At 32.2% G+C, this 24,532-nt stretch overlaps 1 long non-coding RNA gene across 1 annotated transcript; it reads left to right on the top strand.

Annotated features, from left to right (window-relative positions):
* The first annotated feature begins 16,466 nt into the window (after positions 1 to 16,466).
* LOC119371181 (uncharacterized) lies at positions 16,467 to 18,262 on the top strand. The gene is made up of 3 exons (XR_005178747.1): positions 16,467 to 16,680; positions 17,163 to 17,240; positions 17,997 to 18,262. It is a non-coding gene; the product is annotated as an uncharacterized LOC119371181 (long non-coding RNA).
* Positions 18,263 to 24,532: the final 6,270 nt, after the last annotated feature.

Here is a 24,532-nt window from a genome sequence, read left to right as displayed (position 1 = left end):
AGGTTATCATCATCTAAGGGTGAAGGGATCAGATGTACCTAAGACTGCTTTCAGGACACGCTACGGTCACTATGAGTTTTTAGTGATGCCATTTGGGTTGACTAATGCCCCAACAGTGTTTATGGACCTAATGAACCGGATCTTCCATCCTTATTTGGATCAGTTCGTGGTGGTTTTTATTGATGATATTTTGGTGTACTCGCCGACTAGAGAGGATCATGATCATCACCTACGAACAGTTCTGCAGACCTTGAGAGATCGACAGTTGTATGCCAAGCTCAGTAAGTGTGAATTTTGGTTGACTGAGATTGCTTTCTTAGGGCATGTTGTTTCTACAGAGGGTATTCGGGTGGACCCGAAGAAGATTGAGGCAGTGCTTGATTGGAAGCCACCTACGAATGTCATAGAGATTCGTAGTTTCTTAGGTTTGGCTGGATATTACAGGAGGTTTGTCAAGGGGTTTTCTCTTATTGCAGCCCCTTTGACTAGACTTCTCCGTAAGGATGTCCGTTTTGAGTGGACTGATAGATGCCAAAGTAGCTTTGAGAAGCTTAAGTCGATGCTTACTAAGGCTCCGGTTTTGACACAGCCAGCTCCAGGCAGACCATATGATGTTTATAGTGATGCTTCGCATAATGGTCTGGGTTGTGTGCTTATGCAGGAGGGCAAGGTGATTGCTTATGCTTCCCGACAGCTGAAGCCACATGAGAAGAACTACCCTACCCATGATTTGGAGTTAGCAGCTATTGTGTTTGCCTTGAAGATTTGGAGACATTACTTGTATGGTGAGAAATGCCACTTGTATACGGATCATAAGAGCCTTAAGTATCTGCTTACGCAGAGAGATCTTAACCTGAGGCAGCGTAGATGGTTAGAGCTACTTAAGGACTATGAGTTCACTATTGATTACCACCCGGGTAGAGCTAATGTAGTGGCAGATGCACTCAGTAGAAGGCATTAGTTGCTCTTCGTGCTATGAATGCACGCTTATCTGTGACTAGAGATGGTGCTCTTGTAGTAGAGCTTATGGTGAAACCTAGCCTACTGCAACAGATTAGAGATGCACAGCAGGGTGATTGAGACTATTACCTTGTGGAAAGGCCTAGTCAGAGAGGGTAAGAAGAAGGGATTTGAAATTAGAGATGACTGCTTGTACTTTGGGGATCGGATTTGTGTGCCTAAAATTTCCGAGTTGAGAAAGAGTATCTTAAAGGAAGCTCATAGTAGTCCCTATGCTATGCATCCTGGCAGTAATAAGATGTATCATGATTTGAAATCACAGTATTGGTGGCCGGCGATGAAGAGGGATATCACAGAGTATGTGTCGAGGTGTTTGACATGCCTGCAAGTGAAAGCAGAGCATCAGTTTCCTTCTGGTTTGTTACACCCTACTTCTATTCCGGAGTGAAAATGGGATAGGATTACCATGGATTTTGTGATTGGGTTGCCTCCTACACCTAGGAAGAAAGATGCTGTATGGGTAATAGTTGATAGACTAACTAAGTCGGCACACTTTCTTCCTGTTAGGACTGACTTCACCATGGAGCAGTATGCAGAGCTTTATATAGATGAGATAGTGAGATTACATGGGGTTCCTTCTTCCATCATTTCAGATAGAGATCCGAGATTTACTTCTAGATTTTGGAAGAAGCTACATGAGGCTTTGGGTACTAAACTGCATTTTAGTACAGCTTTTCATCCTCAGACGGATGGTCAGTCAGAGCGGGTTATTCAGATTTTAGAGGATATGCTGAGAGCTTGCATCATTGAGTTTGAGGGTAGTTGGGAGAAGTACATCCGACTTGCGGAATTTGCCTACAATAACAGTTATCAGTCGAGCATTCAGATGGCTCCCTTCGAAGCACTATATGGCAGGAGATGTAGGACTCCACTATGTTGGTCAGAGTTGAGTGAGGGTAAGATTATAGGTCCAGATTTGATTCGAGACACAGAGGATAAGGTTAGAATTATCAGAGATAGATTGAAAGCAGCTTCAGATCGTCAGAAGTCCTATGCCGACTTGAAGAGGAGGGATATAGAGTATGCAGTGGGTGATAAGGTTTTCCTTAAGGTATCTCCGTGGAAAAAGATATTGAGATTTGGAAGAAAGGGTAAGCTTAGTCCTAGGTTCATTGATCCATATGAGATCATTGAGCGTGTGGGTCCATTAGCCTATAGACTAGCTTTACCACCAAACCTGGATAGGATACATAATGTTTTCCACGTGTCTATGTTGAGGAGGTATCGGTCCGACCCATCACATGTGATATCAGTAGAATTTGTGACTATAGAGCCAGATTTAACTTATGAGGAAGAACCAGTGAGGATACTTGCGAGGGAAATCAAGGAACTAAGGAATAAGAGAATTCTTTTGGTCAAGGTCCTTTGGAGAAACCATAAGACCGAGGAAGCTACATGGGAAAGTGAAGATATCATGAGACAGCAGCATCCTCAATTATTTACACCAGGTAAATTCGAAGACGAATTTCTTTGAAGGGGGGAGAACTGTAACAGACTGATTTTCTTTTAGTGTCGGTAATAGTGATTTACCGGTCTGTGAATAGTACCATCGGTCCGGGACTTGGTATTATTTTAGTCCGGAAAAATTACTGTGCCTATTTAATATTTTATTTACTATTTTTGGAGCATGTTTGCATGATTTAGGCGTGTAGAAAATATTTAATTAATATTATTGGAGAGTTTATGTCTTAAATGCATAATATTTCTAGTGTGGTATATTAAGCACTAAATGAGGAATTATTTTAGTGGAGTTAATTTAATTAATTGGTGGAGTTAAATAATAAGTAGAAGAGAATTATTTGAGGAATATTTAGAGCCATTGGATGAGATTACTTAGGACTTGATCTTAGTCACACATTTGGCATGATTTTAGGAAGTCAAATTTGACTTTGGCACTTAAAGTAACACCACAACACTTTTTTTTCTTTCTTCTCTTCTCTTCTCCACGCAATTTCCATCTCCTTCCTTCTTCTTTCATTTTCTTCATTTTCTTACCTCCAAATTTACCACCAAACTACCTAATTCAACCATAGAATAGGACTTAATTCTTAAGAATTAAGTAGTAGAAGTTGAGATTGGTGATTAAAAGCAAAGAGAAGTGAAGTTACCATTGAAGCAAGTAAGTTGTGGTTTTTGAGTTTTGTGAATTGTTAAGTAGAATTTATGGTTTAGACATGTTATTGATGCATTAAATCCTGCTCTAACTATTTCTTTTGTCAAGTTTTGCTTTTAATGTTGATTTCTCATACTTTGAAGAGGTTGGAGAACCATCCTCAAAGGGTAAAGAGAAAGCCAAGGAGTAAGGCTTTCCAAGCTTATTCAAGCTTGTTAATAAGGTTAGTGCAATAATACTTTCACTTGTTTAAGTTTTTTTTACATGGTTAGGGTTTTGAATGAATTTTGGGAACTTTGTATGTTTTGGTTAACTTGCTGAATTTAATGTTAGATATGTTCTGCCGTGGGATTGGAACTCATTTTCGACCCCTTTATACTTCCCATCTATTTCTGACTTCTTCATGAAAGTTGTAGATTTATTTCTCATCTTTCCAAAACATATTTTTATGTCTAATTCCAATACTTTTAGCTCAACTTATGATTTAAATACCAAAACTGGTTCTGTTATGGTGTCTTACCTATATATCCGAAATGATTGTCCATTTTGACCTCTCAAATGGAAACATAACGTCTTATGCTCTTCATAAAAGTTGTATCTTTACTTCTTATATTTCCAAACCATCCTCGTGTATCCAATTTGGAGATACATAGCTCAACTTATAGCTGAAACACCCAAACTGACTCTGTTGTGATGGGCCACAGGCATCACTAAATTGAGTGCCCATTTTGACCACTATAATGACATGATTAGGTTCTGAGTTCTTCATAAAAGTTTTTTCCCTGTGTCTTGAGACTTCTCTCGTTCTAGATTGGTTTCATTTGAGCGTTTGGTTAAGTAGGAATTAAAGAAACATTGGACTTGGTTCTGCTGAATCAGGTCTGATCTGTTGGTCTGTATTCTGAGCTTTTGTTTGCTATTTTACCATTTGATCTGGGCTGTGGTCCCTTCTGAACATTTGTACAATTTTGTCTTATCTTTCTAATGAATCTGATTTCATTCAATTTGGAGACCCATAATTCAAATTATGTGTTAAAAACCCAGCAAAGGTCAAGTTTATGAAAATGCTGAAAAGTTCTTGATTTATATACTTTTATACTATATTAAGTATATATATATCTATAGTGTTTTGAGTAAACATTTTGAACTGATGAGTATTAAGAAATGAAGAGGTTTTGATTAAGAATTATTGCTTTTGTGAAAGAATGATTTTGATTTGGGCTCTACTATGCATGATTGAGACGTGGTATGATGAGATGGATTTTGTTATTGTGAAGCTATGATCATATGCTAGGGTTATCAGCCCTTATAAATAGGCGGACGCGCTTATTTGTGTGATGGGGTGGTGCTTTCATAGGCCACGGTGGTGCTTTCATAGGCCACGATTGTGTGATGGGGGTGGTGCTTTCATAGGCCACGAGTATGTGATGGGGGTGGCGCTAATCTAGGCCACGATCAAATCTGCTTATGTTCATTCTGCATGAGTACGAGCCTTAATAAAAAAAAAAAAAAAAAACAAAATGTTAATTACTTGCCTCCTTATGAAAATTTAACCACTTCTAATTTGTGATCTAGCTTTAATAAGTGATATAAGATGGTACTCCGGCACCGATTGTGGCATCCGCCGTCTGGTTCTCCGGGATTGGCCGGTGGGTGTTACAGTCTCGGTTCGGTTCATTCGGGTTAACGGGTGGACCGGGAAGGGATGTTACATAATTAATACATCATTATTAATAAATTTGGATTTGAGAAAGTCTCAGATTTTATAGATCTAATGAGATTTGGTAATAAATAATAAGAAAAACCTTATGTAAGATTGATAATTTCTTCATTCTAGTTTCCTATGTATGAATCCATACGTGTTATCAAATGATAATAGAAATTGTCACTATCAGCATGGCTCAAACCCAAAAATAAGATAAAAAGATCGTGCCTAGCAAAGCCTGAGCCATTAAGTGATCGCACTTAGCATCCGCCTAAGCTATGAGGTAAGTCCTATTCCACAATCAATATGGACTATCTCAGAAAGTTTAGCACTTCTAAACAGTAACTTATAAGGAGTCCTCCAAACTTAAAAGTACAATGACTCAACTTGAATTACCTCTACTTCATTATTCTCTTACGAATTTAAGCATCAAAATGTTTGTAGTTAAGGGTGTCAAAATGGATGATGATACGAGAAAACGATTCATGTAACACAGAAATTAAATGGGTTAGGTTTAGAGTCTAAATGATTTCGTATCATAAACGTGTAACCTACCTAACCATTTAATTAAAAGTGTTACTTTCATATATTACACACACACACATACATATAGACCAGGTGAATTGTACATGTTATACGTATAACAGCCCTTGCTCATACAATGGATACCATCGGGTCTACAGATAGTCAAAGTAGTAGATGCCACATTCTGTGCTAAAAGCACTTAAACTATCTTTCATATTCTTATAGATCAAATCTGAAACTTTAATCATAAGCTAAAACAAACTCAATATACATATTAGAACTCTTATAAAATAAATCCAAACTGCTTAAATATACATAACTAACTATCCAAATTTATCTTTGGCGAAAGCTTACAAAACTTCTCATTTACTTAAATGGTCCATACATCCTCAATACAATATTTCCAACACTTAATTACGAATATATGATAAAAACATCAACCTCTACTGCATACAACCACAGACATTAACACTACTAAAATCTAACAGTCATATATTTACACATAATAATATCTCATAAAACATATACATGAGACACTTAGCTTGTAAGCATATATAAGCCATCAAACAGGGTACACACACTATACAATCGCATCGTGGGTGAAGTCATGTGAGTATAAGTCATTTCACATAAATTATATTGCATATAACGTATTAACAATCATAATTCAAGTTTTCTTTAATTGCATTATGGACTCATGTTGTAATCCAAGTCATATATCTTAAGTCATCTCATAAGCTATTGTACTCATAATGAAACATAACCACATGTAGTCTAATCGCATGTGTAATAACATAACTTCTGTCACATGTATGTACATATCCATCAATATATGTAATTAAGCTTTCTTGTATAAGCATTTGCATCCATTCATAGTCTCATGTTAATAATCACTTCATGATTAAATACATTCTTAAGAAGTTATTTACATATAAGGATATACATAGCTATATACAAAACAACTCTTTTAGTTCAAGTATATTAAATTCATATGTTAACTTTTAGTTATTTATCACATGTTTAGCCCAAATAAACACTACTAAGAATGAAGGTCGTATAAGCGAACTGTATCTATAAATGTAGGGCACAAGTGTCAGAAACTGTAGGCTTAAAAGTCATATATATAACTATAAATTGTGCGGCTCGTTCACAAACTATAGTACGCCAAGTTCTAGGACATCACAATATATCCCAAAACCCATCATATCTATGCAACACTGCTACACAATATACTAGGCATGCCACACCTTTGTTCTTCTCGACTTGCACTAAGCTTATAAGTGTTATACTGTACTTTTAATGATCTATATCATTTTTTCCATATACATTTCATATAATCATATGATATGAGAATCCTCTGCACTTTTGTTCCTTTACAGGTTCAGATTCATTAGCCATATTATCATAATTATCATATAGCACATTTAGCTTATTTTCATACAAGAAATCATTACATTCTCATAAGCATAATAACTCAAAGTTAAACATTTTCCATGCACTTACTATGCAATTCATATGATGATCACATAACATTATAGATTTTCACATTTTATCTTCTCATGCATAGTATATGAGATTTAACCATCAATGTACTTCACTATATTAAAGAACTTACCAAATTTATGATTTTTCAAATGAGCATGTCCCTCTAGCCTATTATTTATTTGTACATGTTCAATCATGCTTCTATCATTCAATAACTCTAGCATTCATGTATAACACTTTATTTGGCATGTTTATCCTTGAACTCAATCACAGGCCAAGTTACAAGTATTCTTAAAGGCAAATATATAAATAAGAAACAAGAGTTCTATCTCAAGTTCTACACTATTTCAAAGATTCATTAAACATTAGTGTCAAATGCTTTTCAAAATAGTATAGAAAAAGTTCATTTAGGTTTTAAAGAAACTCTTTGTGAAACTACATTTCTTTGAATAAGAACTTAACATTTCTTTCCCAACCTAGGGTACAAACTCTTGAGATTAGATTAACTTTAAAGTTAAGTTTTCTTAGGTCATTTAATATCTTTTCCAAGGGGCTTGAATGCTAATTATACCAAAGATTCATTAGGTATAGCATCAAGGAGGTGTAAGCCTCATTTGGAGGCAAAAATCATGTATTTTTTAAGAGTGACAAAATCTAACACGACTTGGGCATGTCATGTAACATAGCAGTACTACTCTAACCATTTTAACACTCAAAAAACACCACATTCAAAAGGTTACACGGCTAGCCCGTGTTAGGAGAAACAACCCCTTGTTTCAAGGCAAGTTTCTATAAGATTTTCTCCTTTTTGAGCTTTAAATATACCATAACTTCAATCCATCATAAAATCATGCATTGACACTCAATTCCTAGTATTATCACATTATAAAAACATTCAATAAATAATCAAGATTTGATTCACAATATCAGAATAAGAGTTCATTAACAAGGCCCTAACAAAATCATCATGAACGTTGGTTTCATACCTATTTGCATGTCTTTTTCATTTAACTCATTGCTATTGTAATTCAACATCAAAGCCGACTCATTTAACTCATTAAGCATATGTTAAACATCATAATCAAATAATGACAAGAAGAAATTGCAAAATCAAAGAAGAGAAGTTTGAGTACTAACTTCAATCAATAACTTTCTTTTTAGCAAGTATCATATAATTGGCTTTTAAAAAATTAATATTTTAATTTTAATTTTTAATTATCACTAATAATTATTAAAAAAAGAAAAAAAAAACACAAACTAATGACAACAGAAAATTTCACCCTCGAAACACAACTTCTCATCGCCGCAAGTCTCTTCTTCACCGATCTTCATTGTTCTCCTCTCCCTATCACCGATCAACTCTACTTCTATCTATTCAAAGTTCTCATCTTTTTCTGGTAATTTGTTAGATCTATTGGTTTTTATTGCAAAGTTTTTGTTGCATATTTTTTTTTCATTAAGTTCCATCCAACCATGGAGTTCAAAATTCTCTCTTTTTTTTTTTTTTTGGTAATTGTGTACGTGTTGGCGCAACAATAGGTTATATTTTTTTTTCTTATTTTTCCTCTTAATGTTAGTATGGTATCCTTTTGATGAATATTTTCCATGAAATTTGAATTCCTAATTTATTGATTTTAATAGTTTGAGTTGCATCCTTTTTGAAGGCAAGAAGAATTATTGAAGTTCTGTCAATTGAAGGGTATCCATGTATCTTCTCACACTCCTTTAGGAGTTCTTGCATCCAGTCCTAGAACTTCGAACAGTGAATTTGGGGAGGATGAACCTCGTACTCGCATATCATTGAAGAGATCAACATCTCTACATGGACCCATGCTGAAATTGTTAGTTATTCCGAAGATAGTGGATAAACACAAAAAGACACCTGAACAGGTAAATTTCACTCTGCTACTCTCCTCCATAATTATACATTACAGCAAGTCAGTGTATATTTTTCTGGTAATTTTGTATAGGCTTTGGCGCAATAATAAGGTTATATTTTGTTCTCATTTTTTTCCTCTGGTATGGTATCCTTTTGATGAATATTTTTCATGAAATTTGAATTCCTAATCTATTGGTTTTAATAGGTTGAGTTGCATCCTTTTTGGAGGCAAGAAGAATTAGTGAAATTGTCAGTTATTTTAGATAGCAGATAAATACAAAAAGACACCTAAACAAGTAAATCTGACTCTGCTACTCTCCTCCATAATTATATATTACAGCAAGTCAGTTTATATTAGTCATGGATGTGTAACTGATATTGTGTTTGTTTATTATGTATTTCTTTTATATTTTTTCACATTAATGTTAATTAGTGGTTGCTTCCATCTACTAATTAGCTTGGTACTAAAGATAGAAAGTGCAAAACAATTCAATAGCATAGGATGTGAAGAATCTTTATACGATCTCTATAAAAATTTGGTAAGCGTAAAATGATTTTCTTGAGTCATTATTATGTTCATTCACTTCTACTCTTGTTTAATTGAATCTTTTATCATTGTTTCATGCTTATAGCATTTCTGTTATAGAAGTTAAAATACAAAATGATTTAGACAACTTATAATGGTTCATGTTGTAGGTTAAGCTATAATCGTTAATCAGTGGTTGCTTCCATCTACTAATTAGCTGGGTACTAAAGATTATTGATTCCTTGAGTTATTATTATGGAAGGAGAGGCATAATTTCTGAGATTTGATTGATTTTACATTGCCTTTTACTATTTTATTTTTTTATTTTAACAAAAAGTGAAAACCAATTCAATAGCATAGGATGTGAAGAATCTTTATATAATTTCTATAAAATTTTATTAAGTGTAAAATGATTTTCTTAAGCACTTCTGTTATAAAAGTTAAAATACAAAATGATTTAGACAACTTATAATGGTTCATGTTGCAGGTTAAGTTATAATCGTTAATTAGTGGTTGCTTCCATCTACTAATTATCTCGGTACTAAAGATTATTGATTTCTTGAGTTATTATTATGGGAGGAGAGGCATAATTTCTGAGATTGGATTGATTTTACATTGCCTTTTACTATTTTATTTTTTTATTTTAACAAAAAGTGAAAACCAATTCAATAGCATAGGATGTGAAGAATCTTTATATAATTTCTATAAAATTTTGTTAAGTGTAAAATGATTTTCTTAAGCATTATTATGTTATTTCACTTATGCTTCTGTTTAATTGAATCTTTCATCATTGTTTCATGCTTATAGCATTTTTGTTATAAAAGTTAAAAAAATGATTTAGACAATTTATAATGTGGTCATGTTGCAGGTTGAGAAAGTGGTGCCTACATTTAAATTGCTATAAAACATATAACAAATTCCTTATAATATGACTATCTTATCATAGAACTTTTTACCATTTGAATTTTTTTTTTCCTTTAAGATCATTGTACCTTAAAAACATTTGTATTATTTTTTAAAGTGAAAGTTGAACCTGTTGTAGTGTATTTCAAAAAGAGACTTTGTCCCACATCGGTAAAGTGAAGCTTCTTTCTTGGTTTTATAATTGAACTCTCCTTATTGGGCTAGTAAAGAGTAAAGTGGATTTCTTTATAAAATGGTGGCAGGAACGAGTCTTTTCTATACTGGACATGCATGAAGTGGCATTTGCACTTATAGACCCTAAACCTTCTGACATCCTTATTCTAATAAGGTTTATAGGCACATTGTTATTAAGGACGCTAAGGAAATCTAAAAATCAATTGTTACGAAATACACTGCTGAAGAAATTGGAAAGCAGAAATTCATCATTGGCAAGTATTACAAGTGGGAGATGGTTGAGGATAAAGACATCAAAGATCAAATCAATGAATACCATAAATTGTTGGAATCTGAGGTTTACTTCACTTTGTTGGTCTGAACTTAGTGAGGGTAGGATTAAAGTCAGGTTTGTTCTCATACCTTTTGTTTGTCTTGCGAGACTTGTGCTTGTGCTATGGGTGATAAGATTAACCAGTGAAAGCTGTTTGTGCTTGTGATTCAATTGTTCCTTATAGTCACTCCAGGAATAGGGAAGCTTTTCAATTAGCAAACCAGCCATAAACTCTTGTTGGACTAGATTTTCTTCGAGAGACCGAAGAGAAGTTGATTCTTATCGGAGATAAGCTGAAGGCTACATTTGATCGACAGAAATCATATGCAGATTTGAAAAGGAAGGACATCGAGTATGCTATTGAAGATAAAGTGCTTCTTAAAGTGTCAACGTGGAAGAAAGTTCTGAGATTTGGTAAAAAGGGTCAGCTGAGTCCTAGGTTCATCGGTCCATATGAGATCATAGATTGTGTGGGTCCTTTGGCACCTAAATCTAATAACTTCAAAAAGAAAGGTAATTGCTTTGTGTGTGGAAAACAACGTCATTATACAGCCCAATGTAGAAAGCGAATGGGGGGAAATGACAATCTTGCGAAACCAAAAGCAAATTTGGTTAAAGCAGATGAAATAATTGTTGCGGTCGTTTCTCAAGTTTACATTGTTGCCAATGTGAAAGAGTAGGTGCTAGACTCTGGTGCCACTCAGAACATTTATGCAAACAAAATTTGTGTTTGTGTCCTATACTCAAAGTTGAGGAAGGAGAAGAAATAGTCTATCTTGGTGACCTCACGAACTACTCAGGTTCTTGGAAAAGGCAAAGTCCTGCTGAAACTCACATTTGGCAAAAGTTTGGCTTTGAATGAGGTGCTACATGTTCCTAATATCAGAACTAATCTTGTTTCTATTATTCTTTTCAAAAAAGTTGGTTTGAAAGTTGCTTTTGAATCTGATAAGGTTATGTTAACCAAGAATAACACTTTTGTGGGAAAGGGGTATTGTAATAATAGTTTATTTGTGCTCCATGTTTTCGAAATCAATGAAATTGCCACTTCTTCTGCTTACTTGATTGATTCTATGGATTTGTGGCATGCTAGGCTAGGGCATTTGAATTTTTCTTATATCAAATTAATGCAAAAACTAAGTTTAAAATTTCGAGCTTTAGTACTTCTTATTTAAATAAGTGTGAAATTTGTACAAAATCCAAGCAAACCAAAAAATCATGTACTTCAATTTTTAGAGAATTAGAATTATTAAGCTTAATTCATATTGATTTAGGAGATTTAAAACAAACAATGACTAGAGGTGGCAAAAGATTCTACATCACCTTTATAGATAATTTTTTAAGATATACTAAAGTTTATTTGCTTAGAAATAAAGATGAAGCTTTTCATATGTTTCTTAATATAAAGATGAAGCTTTTCATATGTTTCTTAATATAAAGCTGAAGTCGAAAATCAACTTAATAGGAAGATTAAAAGAGTTAGATGGCGGTGAATTTATTCTTCTGAATGCTTTTATGAAAAGGAAGGAATAATTCATAAGACTACTCCTCCGTACTCACCTCAATCAAACGGTGTAGCTGAAAGAAAAAATAGAACATTAAAGGAAATGATGAATTGCATGCTTATTAATTCAAATGCACTAAAAAATCTTTAGGAGGAAGCTACCTTATCTGCATGTCATTTACAAAATAGAATACCTTATAAGAAATCTAATGAGACACCTTATGAACTATGGAAAGGATATCTTCCTAACCTGAAATATTTGAAAGTGTGGGGGTGCTTAGCTAAAGTATATGCTGCCTGAACCTAAGAAAAGAAAATAGGTTCTAAAACCTCTAATTGCATGTTTATTGGGCATGTTGATCATAGTACTACTTACAGATTTCTTGTTTTAAAAAGTGATGTGCTTGATAGTGGTACTATACTTAAGACAAAAAAAAAAAAAAAAAAGCAGAATTTTTTTAGCATATTTTTCCTTTAAAATTTGATCGTATTTCTCACGCACCTACTATTCAAAACACTCATGAATATGAGAATGAGCTTTTGAGAAGAAGTAAAAGGCTAAGAAAAGAAAATTCTTTTGGAAATGATTTTTACATTTATCTCATAGATAATGATCCTTTAAGTCATTCAGAAGCAATTTCTTCATCTGATGCTCCTTTCTAGAAGGAAGCTATTAAAGTAGAGCTTGACTCTATTATACAAAATAAAACTTGGAAATTAGTTGATTTACCCTTACGAGCAAAACCAATTGGTTGTAAATGGATTTTTAAAAAGAAATTTAATCATGATGGTTCTATAGACAAATTTAATGCCAGACTTATTGCAAAGGGTTTTTCTCAAAAACAAAACATAGATTGTTTTGACACTTTTGCTCCTGTTAATAGAATTTCGTCAATTCGAATTTTGATAACTCTAGCTTCAATTTAAAAAATTTTTAATCCATCAAATGGATGCGAAAATAGCCATTCTAAATGGTGATTTAGAAGAAGAAATTTATATGGAACAACTTGAGGGTTGTGAGATTTCTGGCCAAGAAAATAAAGTTTGTAAACTTCTAAAATCTCTTTATGGCTTAAAGTAAGCTCCTAAACAGTAGCATGAGAAGTTTGATCAAGTTTTAATTGGAAATGGTTTCACTTCAATTGAAGTGGATAAATGTGTTTATACAAAATTAGTTGGAACAATACAAAAAAAACGGCATTTTGCGACCGACAAAACGCAACAAATCGGTCTCTAAATTCCATTAGCGACTGATCTGCGACCGACCAACATCGGTCACAAAAATGCTCGTCGCAAAATATTTTGCGACCGATTTCTTCGTCGGTCGCAAAATTTGGTCATGTTTTCCTTTATAAATGCTGTCGCAAATTGGTTGCAGAAAACGAGTGTCGCAAAAATGAAATTCGGTTGCAAATTGTAAATTTAAAGTTTTTATTTTTGGTTGCAAATCGGTCGCAAATCTGTCGCAAAATTAAAAAAAATAATAATAATAATAAACATTATCATAAAACCATAATTTTTTTGCACCTTTGAAAATTGGCATATATATATATATATCTCACAAACGCAATTCAAAAACAATATAAAAATGTAATTGTTATTGTACTGAACAAAATGTCAAAAAACAACCAGAAAACTAAAAAGGTCCAAAATCAAATCTACACGGTTGCTCAGCTTCATGATCCAATGTCGAATCGCTGGGAGGAGTACCTGTTGGATGTGCTGTAGTGCCGGGATGGGTGACCAAGGTATCGTCTGCAGCATCGGGATCAGGAGACTGTAGTGGCTGCTGCTGAGATGTCGAAACATTTCGATCTGTAGCAGGCGCAGGATCAGAGGAAGAAGTACCAGCACTGGGCTGACCAGACAGCCGCATGACATGCTCTCTAAGTTCAGCAATTTGTCTCCACTGATCATCAACACGAGCCCATAATGCAGTGAACTCCTCGGCACTGTGCTCGGGATGTGGTCCTGCGCTGGCTGCAGAAGCGTGAGCTGCTGAGCCGCAGTAAAACGGTCACACATAATCGGTCGCAAATCGGTCTCAGAATTTATTCCTTATTTTGAAGCGCGCAATTTTGCGACGAAATAACATGTACTCGTAGATTAGTCGTAAAATCGATCGCAAATCTATCGTATACTAGTCGTAAACTGAAAAACAAACTCGCGGGAATTTTTAGCTCTACAATTAGCGACTGTTTGTCCATAGGTCGCAAATCGGTCACAAAATTGCAACAGAATTGAGTTGGTCGCAATAATCGGTCGTAAATTGGCGATTTTTTTGTAGTGGAAGTGATTGTGTGATGATATGCTTATATGTGGATGATATGCTTATTTTTAGTACTAGTCTTGAATTAGTACATAAAACAAAAAGTTTTCTTGCTTTGAAGTTTGATATGAAAGATATGGGGGAAGCATGTCTAATTTTGGGAGTTAAAATCATAAGGAAAGGTGATAGTTTTTTGTTATCACAAGAGCATGTTGTTGAGAAACTTCTTAGGAAGTTTGGACATTATGATGTTACACCAGTAAGTTCTCCTTATGATGCAAACTCTTAATTAAAGAAAAACAGAGGCGAACTGTTGCTCAATCTAATTATGCACGGATTATTAGAAGCCTGATGCACTTAATGAATTTTTCTTGACCTGACATAGCATGTGCTGTATATAGATTGAGCAGATATACACACAATCCAAATAATGATCATTGGACTACTTTGGTCAGGATAATGAAGTACTTGAAGGGTACTATGAACTATAGTATTCTATATAGCGGATCTCCCACTGTATTAGAAGGATACAGTGATGCTAACTGGATCTTAGATTGAGATGAGACAAAATCCACTAGTGGTTATATATTAACCCTAGATGGTGGCGCAGTTTCTTGGAAATCAGCCAAACAAATGATTATTGTCAAATCCACCATGGAGTCAAAGTTTATTGCTCTGGAGTTGGCTGGCAATGAGGTTGAGTGGTTGAAAAACTTCTTGGAAAATATTCCGTTGGGAATAAAACCAACACCTTTTGTGTCTATGCATTGTCATTATCAAGTGGTAATAGCAATTGCAAAGAATAAGACTTTTAATGGCAAGAATAGACAACTTCGTTTAAGATATGATGTGGTCAAGTAGCTGTAAAGAGATGGAATTATATCAATTGATTATGTGAATTCAAAAGTGAATTTGGCCTATCCTCTGACAAAACCATTAGGAAGGAAATTAATAAATGAAACATCGAGGGGAATGGGACTACAGCCAATTTGAGAAATCAATGAGGATGATAACCCAACCTATGTGATTGGCGATCCCATGACTTAGGTTCATATGAATAACAAGTTGTTAGTTGATTTTTTTAGCACTACCAATTTATGTCCCTCCTATGGTGTAGATAGTGCAAAATTGCAATAAAGAGTAAGGGTGAGTAAAACTCTTAATCTTATTCCATGTCCTTTATAGGTGTTGTATTATATGTAGTGTACACTTGATGGAATGACCTATTTGATTGTGGAGTGTAGCCGCTCCTATGAGATTGATGGTAAAATCTCTAGAGTACTCATGAATAACCAAGCTTGTACATAGCTTATTGGCGCACAACTACATTGAACTACAAAATTTTAGGAGGTATGATATGATTAATGAGAATTCTTTGATCTACAAAATGAATACACGGTTCAAAGAAACCTAAAGTTTCACCAAATATTTTGTAGGTCATGTCTCATTTTTTCTAGTTCTAGTTCATAGTATTAAATACACCAGAATTGATGCATTATACCCAAATGTGAGCAAAAGAAGCGAATATCCTTGAGTCATCTTTTTGAAATATCTAGGGGATTGTTGTAGTGTATTTTAAAAAGAGACATTGTCACACATCAGTAAAGTGAAGCTTCTTTCTTGGTTTTATAATAGAACTCTCTTTATTGGGTTAGTAAAGAGCAAAGTAGAGGTATGGGCTTGCATGCACTAGAGTCATGCCAAAAGCCTGAGTTAAGTAGATGCTCCCTACTCACAAGATAAATGTGAGGCCCAGTTCTTTTGCATCTTAATTTTTTTTGCGAAATTAAATTACATTTACAGCTTATCTATGCTAATCCTATTTGACTCGTTAAAAGCTTTATTTTGATTTTCCCTGATTTTCTCAACATTATTATTTTAATGTTTTTCTTTTTTCCTGACTTTTCTCAAACATTACATTACTGCTCCCGATTTTTAGCCTCATTACTTTCTTACTAATGGTTTGATATTTTGCTATAAATACTTCACTGCACAACCTTAGAAAATGCGAAAAACATTTGCTCTTTTCTTCTTCTTCTTCTTCTTCTTCTTCTTCTTTGCTGGGTTCTATTAGTTTCTATTGCTCCTACTTCCTACTTATTTTATAGAAGAGCTTGTTGAATCTTGGGGGATACATCCGCAGTGGGTGAATTATCCTAAAGGCCAGTGTTCTTTAAACACGCCTCAAGCTATACGTGCAATAGTTTATTATTATTTTTTCAAAAGAACCGTCTAATTTGATGGTAAGCTTCAGAACTAGATTAGAATAATGTCTGGTTCTCAATGTAGTTTTAGTTTGTAAGTTGTTTCTAATTTTGTGTCCTATACTTATATTCTGAAATTATAATCATTAATTTTCATTATCACCCATCCACTCTGCTTCTGTCTGGTGACACTCATATCAGGTATTTTCTCATTTGATATCATGTATAAATTAAGTTCCTTTAAGTTCATGGAGTTAAAAGTTTTCATCTTTTTTTTCCCTATTAATTTGTTAGATCTGTTGGTTTTTATCATTAATTTTTTCTTGTAATTTTTTTTTTTTTTCATTAAGTGCACCTGAATTTGTTAGCTTTCTCCTTGAGATCAGACAAGCTTCTGAAGTTTGAGTTTATTCAATGACACGTATCAGATATTTTCTCATTTGTTATCAGGTATAAATTAAGTCCTTTGAGTTCATGGAGTTCAAAGTTCTCTTTTTTTTTTTTTCAACTTGCGCTTGTAGATTTGGTTCTTTTGGAGCTACAATAAATGGAGGAGATGTATCAAAGTGCAAGTCAGCATCACCTATTAAATCATCCAGGTATTTGAAGCTAGGTAACGCAAACAGTTAATGACAGGACATATTTACTATCAAAAAAAAAAATTGACAGGACATATTTTTTTTTAATTAGCTTGACTTGAATTTGGATTTAAATCTTTCTAATCATAAAAAGTGTCTTTTTATTTTATTTTACTTTGATATTGTTCTCAAAAGTTATGGACATGTTCCAATGCCAAGTGATAAGTACATGCCTAAAGAAAATCTCCCCTAAGAATTATTTTTATCTTAGTTTTCATTTTTTTTTTCCTCTTAATTTGTTAGATCTGATGGTTTTCATCACGAAGCTTTTGTTGTATAATTGTTTTTTTTTTTTTTTTTTTCCCTTAAGTACACCTGAATTTGTTAGCTTTCTCCTTAAGATCATACAAGCTTCTAAACTTTGGGTTTATTTAATGACATCTATCAGGTATTTTTCTTATTTGTTATTAGGTACAAATTAAGTTCCTGGTTTTCATTGCTAAGTTTTTTGTTGCATACTTGTATTTTTTTTTTTTTTTTTTTTTTTTTTTTTTTTTTGTCATTAAGTGCACCTGAATTTGTTAGCTTTCTCCTTGAGATCACACAAGCTTTTGAATTTTGAGTTTATTCAACAACAAGTATATATTCTTTCCTTGCAAAGCTTGCCGTGATATATTTTCTTCGTTAATTCTAATTTCCTTTTTATACCCATTTGAAGATAATGGTTATTTTCAATGAAGCAAAGAATTTATTTTTTCTCTTCTCCTTCATCTTAAGATTTGGTATAACAAGGAACTTGAAGTCCTATTCTCTTTATCAACTGGTTGATAAGGAAAAGAGAGTGAAAGCTCTGAGGAATGCCTATAATAGCCATATGGATATAGGAACTATTCGGTTTGCTCTGTACTATAAAGAGTGGCTTAAAGTTGGAGGAAAAACTCCTTATGTTCCTCCTGTGCCTGTAGCATCTAGAGATAGTTATGTAACTTTAAGAAGAATATCTTCAAATTCATTCACGTCACATTCTTCTATCAACAAAAATTTTTAAGTTATTATTGATCTCAATATTTGTATGTTAATTATCTTAGTCTATTAATTTCTCGGTACTAAGCTTGGAACTGTTTTTCTAAAAATGTACTATTTTAAATTCTATTGCAAAAGGATACTTGAAATAGCATTTGCGCCTGTATTTGGTAAAAAAATATCAGGCTGAGAGGTGATACCAAAGAAATAAACTTTGAACAAATATAAATAAATAAAAAAAAAAAAAAAAAAAAAAAAAAAAAAAAGGCATAAGAGAGTAAAGGAGGCAAATGAGAGCAAATAAACCTTAAATTTTCAATTAATCTGCTGTCCACTTAATATATATATATATATAAAGAATAAGAAAATTAAATTATTTTCTAAATTGAACATCAATTAAGGTTGAAAATCAAAACTTTTTAACCTTAGAAGAAACCCAACATTTCGAAAAAGAAAAAAAAAAAAAAAAAGAAAGAAACAACTCAAAATATTTGATAACACTCACTGATTATTACGCATTAGTGTTTGATAAACTTATTTTTGTATAAAATCGAATTTATAGTATCTTTGCACTCTTGGAAATGAAGAATTAATTTCTATCTTGCACACTTACATTCTAAAATAGGTCAATTATTATATGGTTCAAGTTCAATACGCTCTCACTTATATATAGATTTATTTAATTATTTTGAAAAAAAAAAAAAAGACAAATCCATATATTTGTGAGCATACGGAATTTCCCTATCAACACATAAATTTGTATGTTTTCTTTTTTTTTTTTTTTTTTTTTTTTTGAATCACTTTTTATGGCGAGAGGGAACCTATGGAAATAATAGACCCAACATCAGGGATGAGTTAAAGGTACTATAAATTAGAGACTCCATGTTGCCCCCTACATTGTACATCTATTAAGATTAAAAGCTATCCTTATATTTATTTGTATATTTAAATTTAAATTTGATAATTTAATTTGTAAAAATAAATTAATGTTAAAAGAAATATACGGAATAATAGGTAAGCACAACTCTCAGCAGTCAACTGGCCTGCCAAGGAAACGCTTCTACAGAGCAGGGGCACATACCAACCCACTGAGTGACTCACTTCCATGTTCCAATTTCCCCTTCTCATGTTGACTATTCAGTTCATTACCCTCAATTTCCCTTATCTGATCAAGTGGATAGTGTTGTGGGATCCCTCCGACATGTGGGACCCACACAAATTTGAACAAAGAAAAAAAAAGGGCACGTTTTTTTTGTTGTTCAAAAGGTTGATAGCAAAACAATTCAAAAATTGGCATGCAACTTTGACAAAGATGGAGAGCCGTGAATGAATTATACTCTCTCATAACTTCTCCTATAATTAGATTTTATATCATATAGTCATTCTACAAGATCTCCATTTTACTTAAATTTGAAAGACATGTTTAGCTATGTAGATCATATTACATATGTAACTCATGAGCTAATAGGAATTTATAGAGAGAAATATATGATTCAGTTGAGTAGGTCGAACTAGAAATAATGGATTTGTATAGTTGTTCCATAGTATTTATAATTGCAATTAATAATGGATTTGTATTTACTTTCAAATTTACTACTTAATTAATAATTACTTTTTTAAAATGACTTAATTAATTATTATTATTATTTTTACATCTCTTTCTTACATTAATCACTTAAAACTAATCTATATTTGAGAACAAATTTAAAGTATCTTATTGTTTCACCATTTTTATCCAATAATAATAGCAAATTAGTATAATTATAATTAAATTAATATTATTATATATAGTTATTATTAAAATTTTATTTGATTCATATTTAAAATGATATTACTTGTGTATGCATATATGTTCAAATTTAAATTAATAATTAAATGGAATTTTGTTCTAATTTCAATTAATTTTATCTTTGAGTTCCAATAATGTTTGAGGTTTTCGGATTGATTTATAAATAAAAAAATGAGTATATACATCAGTTACTCGTATCATAACTAAAAAAGTTTGACTACTGAAATAATCTCTAACAGTGTAGAATTAGAAAATAAGTATAGAAATATACATAAATATCAATTGTTGAATGTCAAAAACCATCAGACTTTTACTCTTAATATCATTATAAACATCACAAGCTTTTTAAAATGGAATTTAATAATAATTATTATTTAAATAATATTTAAGCATCCGCGTGCGAAGCGCGGAGTTACGACTAGTTTAAAATATAGAGTTGAATAGAATTCTATATGGTTGATGTTTAGTGTAATTTCATAATTAAAATTTATTTATTCTCACTTCTTAAATTATCTTTAATAATTTCCTTTAAAATAAAAATGAAAAGACTACCCTTAGTTACAAAATTAGACTTGTTACTCCTCGTATAAGTAAAAAAAAAAAAAAAAATCAAATACCCGCTTGACGGAAAAAAAAATTAATAAATATATAAAATAATTAACAATACTTTTTATTTAAGTAAATTTTACTATAAAAAAAAGTTGATCATTGAAAATATCTTTTTTCTAATACCAAGTTAAGAAGCACACAGATGATCGTGGATTGAGTTTGAACTGGATTTTGCAATATCTATATTCGATCTAGCAACAAAAAGTAACATACATTGGGTACCTGTAGATTTAAGTCGAGTTATATTTGGTTAATGTGCATAAAATTTTACTAAAAAGAAATCTCGATGCATCACCGAATTGGATGGCAAGAGAAAAAAATTAATCGGATCAAATTCAAGTTGACTCAAGTCAGATCAATAGATATTCTTACCTATTTAATTTATAAATGGATTGGTTTTTATTTGATAGATTGAGGTCGATACCTCTTGAATGCTCCTTGATATAAATACAATATATACTCCAATAAATGTGTGCTACTTTTTTTAGTTTTATTAATTTTGAACATTTCAAAAACACCTAAATTTACAATATTTCTCGTTTACTTTTTATTTAATATTAGGATTTTTTTAAAATATTTATTCTTTATTATCATAGTAATAAATTACTGTAGTTGACTTAAAATTTTGTCCCCTTTTCAATATCAGTGAGCCTTCAATAACCAGCGCTCTCACCAAAATATTTGATAAAGACTATTATCCTGAAAATTTAAGCATTATATACATATTACAATTATTACATGTTTACATACATAGGAATCGAATTGGACCTTAGAGTCTCCAAAGTATCACCCCTTCCATTAAGCTAGGGAATCATTTCCTATCTACAATTATAAAAATAAATAAATTTTTACTATCTATAATTATAAAAATAAATAAATAAACATCAAAGGCACACCATTAGAGAAGCTAAATACACGCTAAAAGAAAATCTAGTTTAATTGAGAAAATAAAAACAAACATAAACTAGGAGCTAGCATAAATTTGACATCTTAAATACAAGTCTCTAATGCATATCGACAAAAAAAGCTCTCTTAAAATCCTCTTACACAATTTCAACAAAAACAAACAAAATAAAAATCTCAATCCTATATAAACTCTTGTACTTATTTGAGTTAAAATAATATTGTTGGTCATTAATTAAATAAAAAATAAAAACAAACTTAGTTTGAAATTCTTATATAGTTAAAGAATTGCACTCTACCATATTAATTACATAAATGGTATGTAGCTTAGGTTTAAAGACAAGAAAATATTGTATAAGACCTTGATTTTAAAGATTAAACATTTGTAGTTTAGGTCTTTTTGTCCTCTGAACTTTCAACTTATCTAAAATAAACAGTCATGTTGGTTCAGCTACCATAGGCCAATTCTAGTTTTTTTATTTATGTATACATATAAAAACATAAATCTTAATCCATTCTTTAACAAATGTTTTTAGTTTCAATTTTTAGAATTCGTTAGGGTTTCGATTATTTTTTATTTAATAAAATCTGATCTGCAACTCAAAATTGAACTGGTAGTGATGTCTATATATAATTATAATAGATTATAGATAGATTATAAATAACTAATCAGGAATCATAACTAATGAGTAGAATTTCATGAGCAAGGAGGTGGCTATGTAATTCATTGAAAGAAACTAGCATGGTGTAAGTTGAGTGTAGGAATAATATTGTGATCCTCACTTCCTATGTTTTGATACACAATAACATTGAATTCAGCAGTGGCATGGAATTTGGCAAGTTGTAAGTATTGCGAGACTGAAAGATCATTCTTTTTCAATTCTTGCAATTGAATATTGAGTTGAAGTTCCTTATTGTGGGATATGGAGCCAAAGGTATTAGCAAGAGCATACCAAACTTGACAAGAGGATGTCACGCCGGTAACACAAGGAAAAACCTCCTCAGATAGGGAGGAGAGGAGCCAACAAAGAAGTATTTGGTCTTTCTGAAATTAGGATAGATAATCAGGATTAGGCATAGTTTTTGTAGTTTTGGTGGAATCATGTAATGTTTTTTATGTGAACTATCAATAAAACTAGTTAGGTTTTGATAATTAAGAAGAGGTAGGAATCGTGTTTTTCAAACAAAATAGTTTTTGCTTGAGAGCTTGATGGACAATGAACAGTGAGAAGTAACAGAGATATTTTGAGAGAGATTTAAAATAGTAGCGACGATCATTAAAACTTTGATACCATGTAGAGTTTGATGAATAGTGTATTATGTTGATGATGGCAATATGCCATGAGTTATATATAGTACATGTATAAAAATAAATAACATGTATAAAGATAAATAAATAGAATTATAAGTGCAACATGTGATAAGGTTAAAACAATAACTAGATAATTTTTACTAATTCCACCATTTTACGTTTATATTTTCTCCAAAAACAAAAAAAAAAAAAAAATCTACAATTTTTTTAATTCCTTATTTTCTCATTTAGTTACAAACATATTGTAGCGCGTTACTCTCTAACATATGTTTAACTAATATTTATAATTGTTTTATATATATATATATATATATATATATATATACCATCAGTAAACCTCTTATATAGTTATAACCAACCTGAAATCAAAAAACGAAACCCAAGCTCTCTCCCGCTTGCGCTCTCTCGCTCTCTCTCTCCCTCTCCTTCTCAAACCCACATACTCTTCAAGAAACGCAAAGAAAATTTCGAGAACGCAAGAAAATTTTCCAAGAAATTAAAGAAGAACAATGGAGAATCAACAAAATATGCAATGTGTTACCGGTCAAAATAATAAATCGATTCATGGAGTTGGAAACCAAGAATTTGAAGTTGCCGCACAAAATGATGGTTCTGCCGGTTTTGTTTCAGCGATGCAAAAAGAAGCTCTTACTGCTATGGAAGAAGCTCTTATGAAAGAGGATGACAATGATGCTCAAGCCCTGAACAATAACCAGGCTTTAATGGATATAGAGAAGATCTTATTTGAACCATTTACGGGTCAAGACACAACACCAAGGAACACAGGCGGGTCTGGGGCCTCAAGAACAGAACAATGCTAAAGAACAAGTGTTGAAAACCAAAATGAAGACTCTGCTGCTGCTCCAAATATCAAGAAGCCTTAATTTGCAGAAGCAGAACTATTAACCAAGATTTCAAAAGTAGAATCTTTTCTTTTTCTTTTATTGATTGAACAGCAGAATCTTTGATGACAGGTCGTTGAGCATCTTTTGATTTTATAATTCTAGTTTCTGTAGAAATTTTATATCGAGAAAATTTTGGCAAGTTTACAGAAGGGGAAGAAAGTTCTTTTTGGATAACTCACAGAAAGTATATGTAGTTAAAGAATTTTAGATTTCATTTCTCTGTCTCACTTTTGGTTTGCTCTCAAATTAGGAATTGGAATATAAATTTCTTTCTTTATTTGTTCTTGGAACAGAAATTATTGCTCTCTTTTCTTCACATTTTTGTAATTTCTTTAAAAACACCAAATCAGTATATGCATTTTTCTTTTGAAGTACAATTGTTTATAAAATCAATACTTTCTTCTAAATTATTTAGAATAAATTTAAAATCGGAATTTTGGATTTAAACATTGATTTTCATTTTCAATTCATTGCTAATAAGATCAATTAAGTTTGATTTCCACCTGTCATATGGATATAAATCTAACTCCTCTCTTACTAATTTGATTACCAAAACGTTATAAAGAAATCGTTAATGAGTTTATTTATTTATAATTTTCGATATTATTCAATCATATTTTTAGGCATATAAACTTGAATTAGATAGCAGATGCTTCAGCCAACAATGCTCTGTTAGCAGATTGAGGACTTCATAACGTTTACTTCAGCCTTCATAACAGTTTAACCATAACATTAAAGATAACACTACCCAGGTATATATGAACAGTTGAGA

Source organism: Jatropha curcas, chromosome 4 (assembly GCF_041381405.1).
Source record: "Jatropha curcas cultivar XTBG-Jc1 chromosome 4, XTBG_Jcur_1.0, whole genome shotgun sequence".
NCBI classification, from domain to species: Eukaryota; Viridiplantae; Streptophyta; class Magnoliopsida; order Malpighiales; family Euphorbiaceae; genus Jatropha; species Jatropha curcas.
This window is presented reverse-complemented; position numbering and strand designations above follow the sequence as displayed.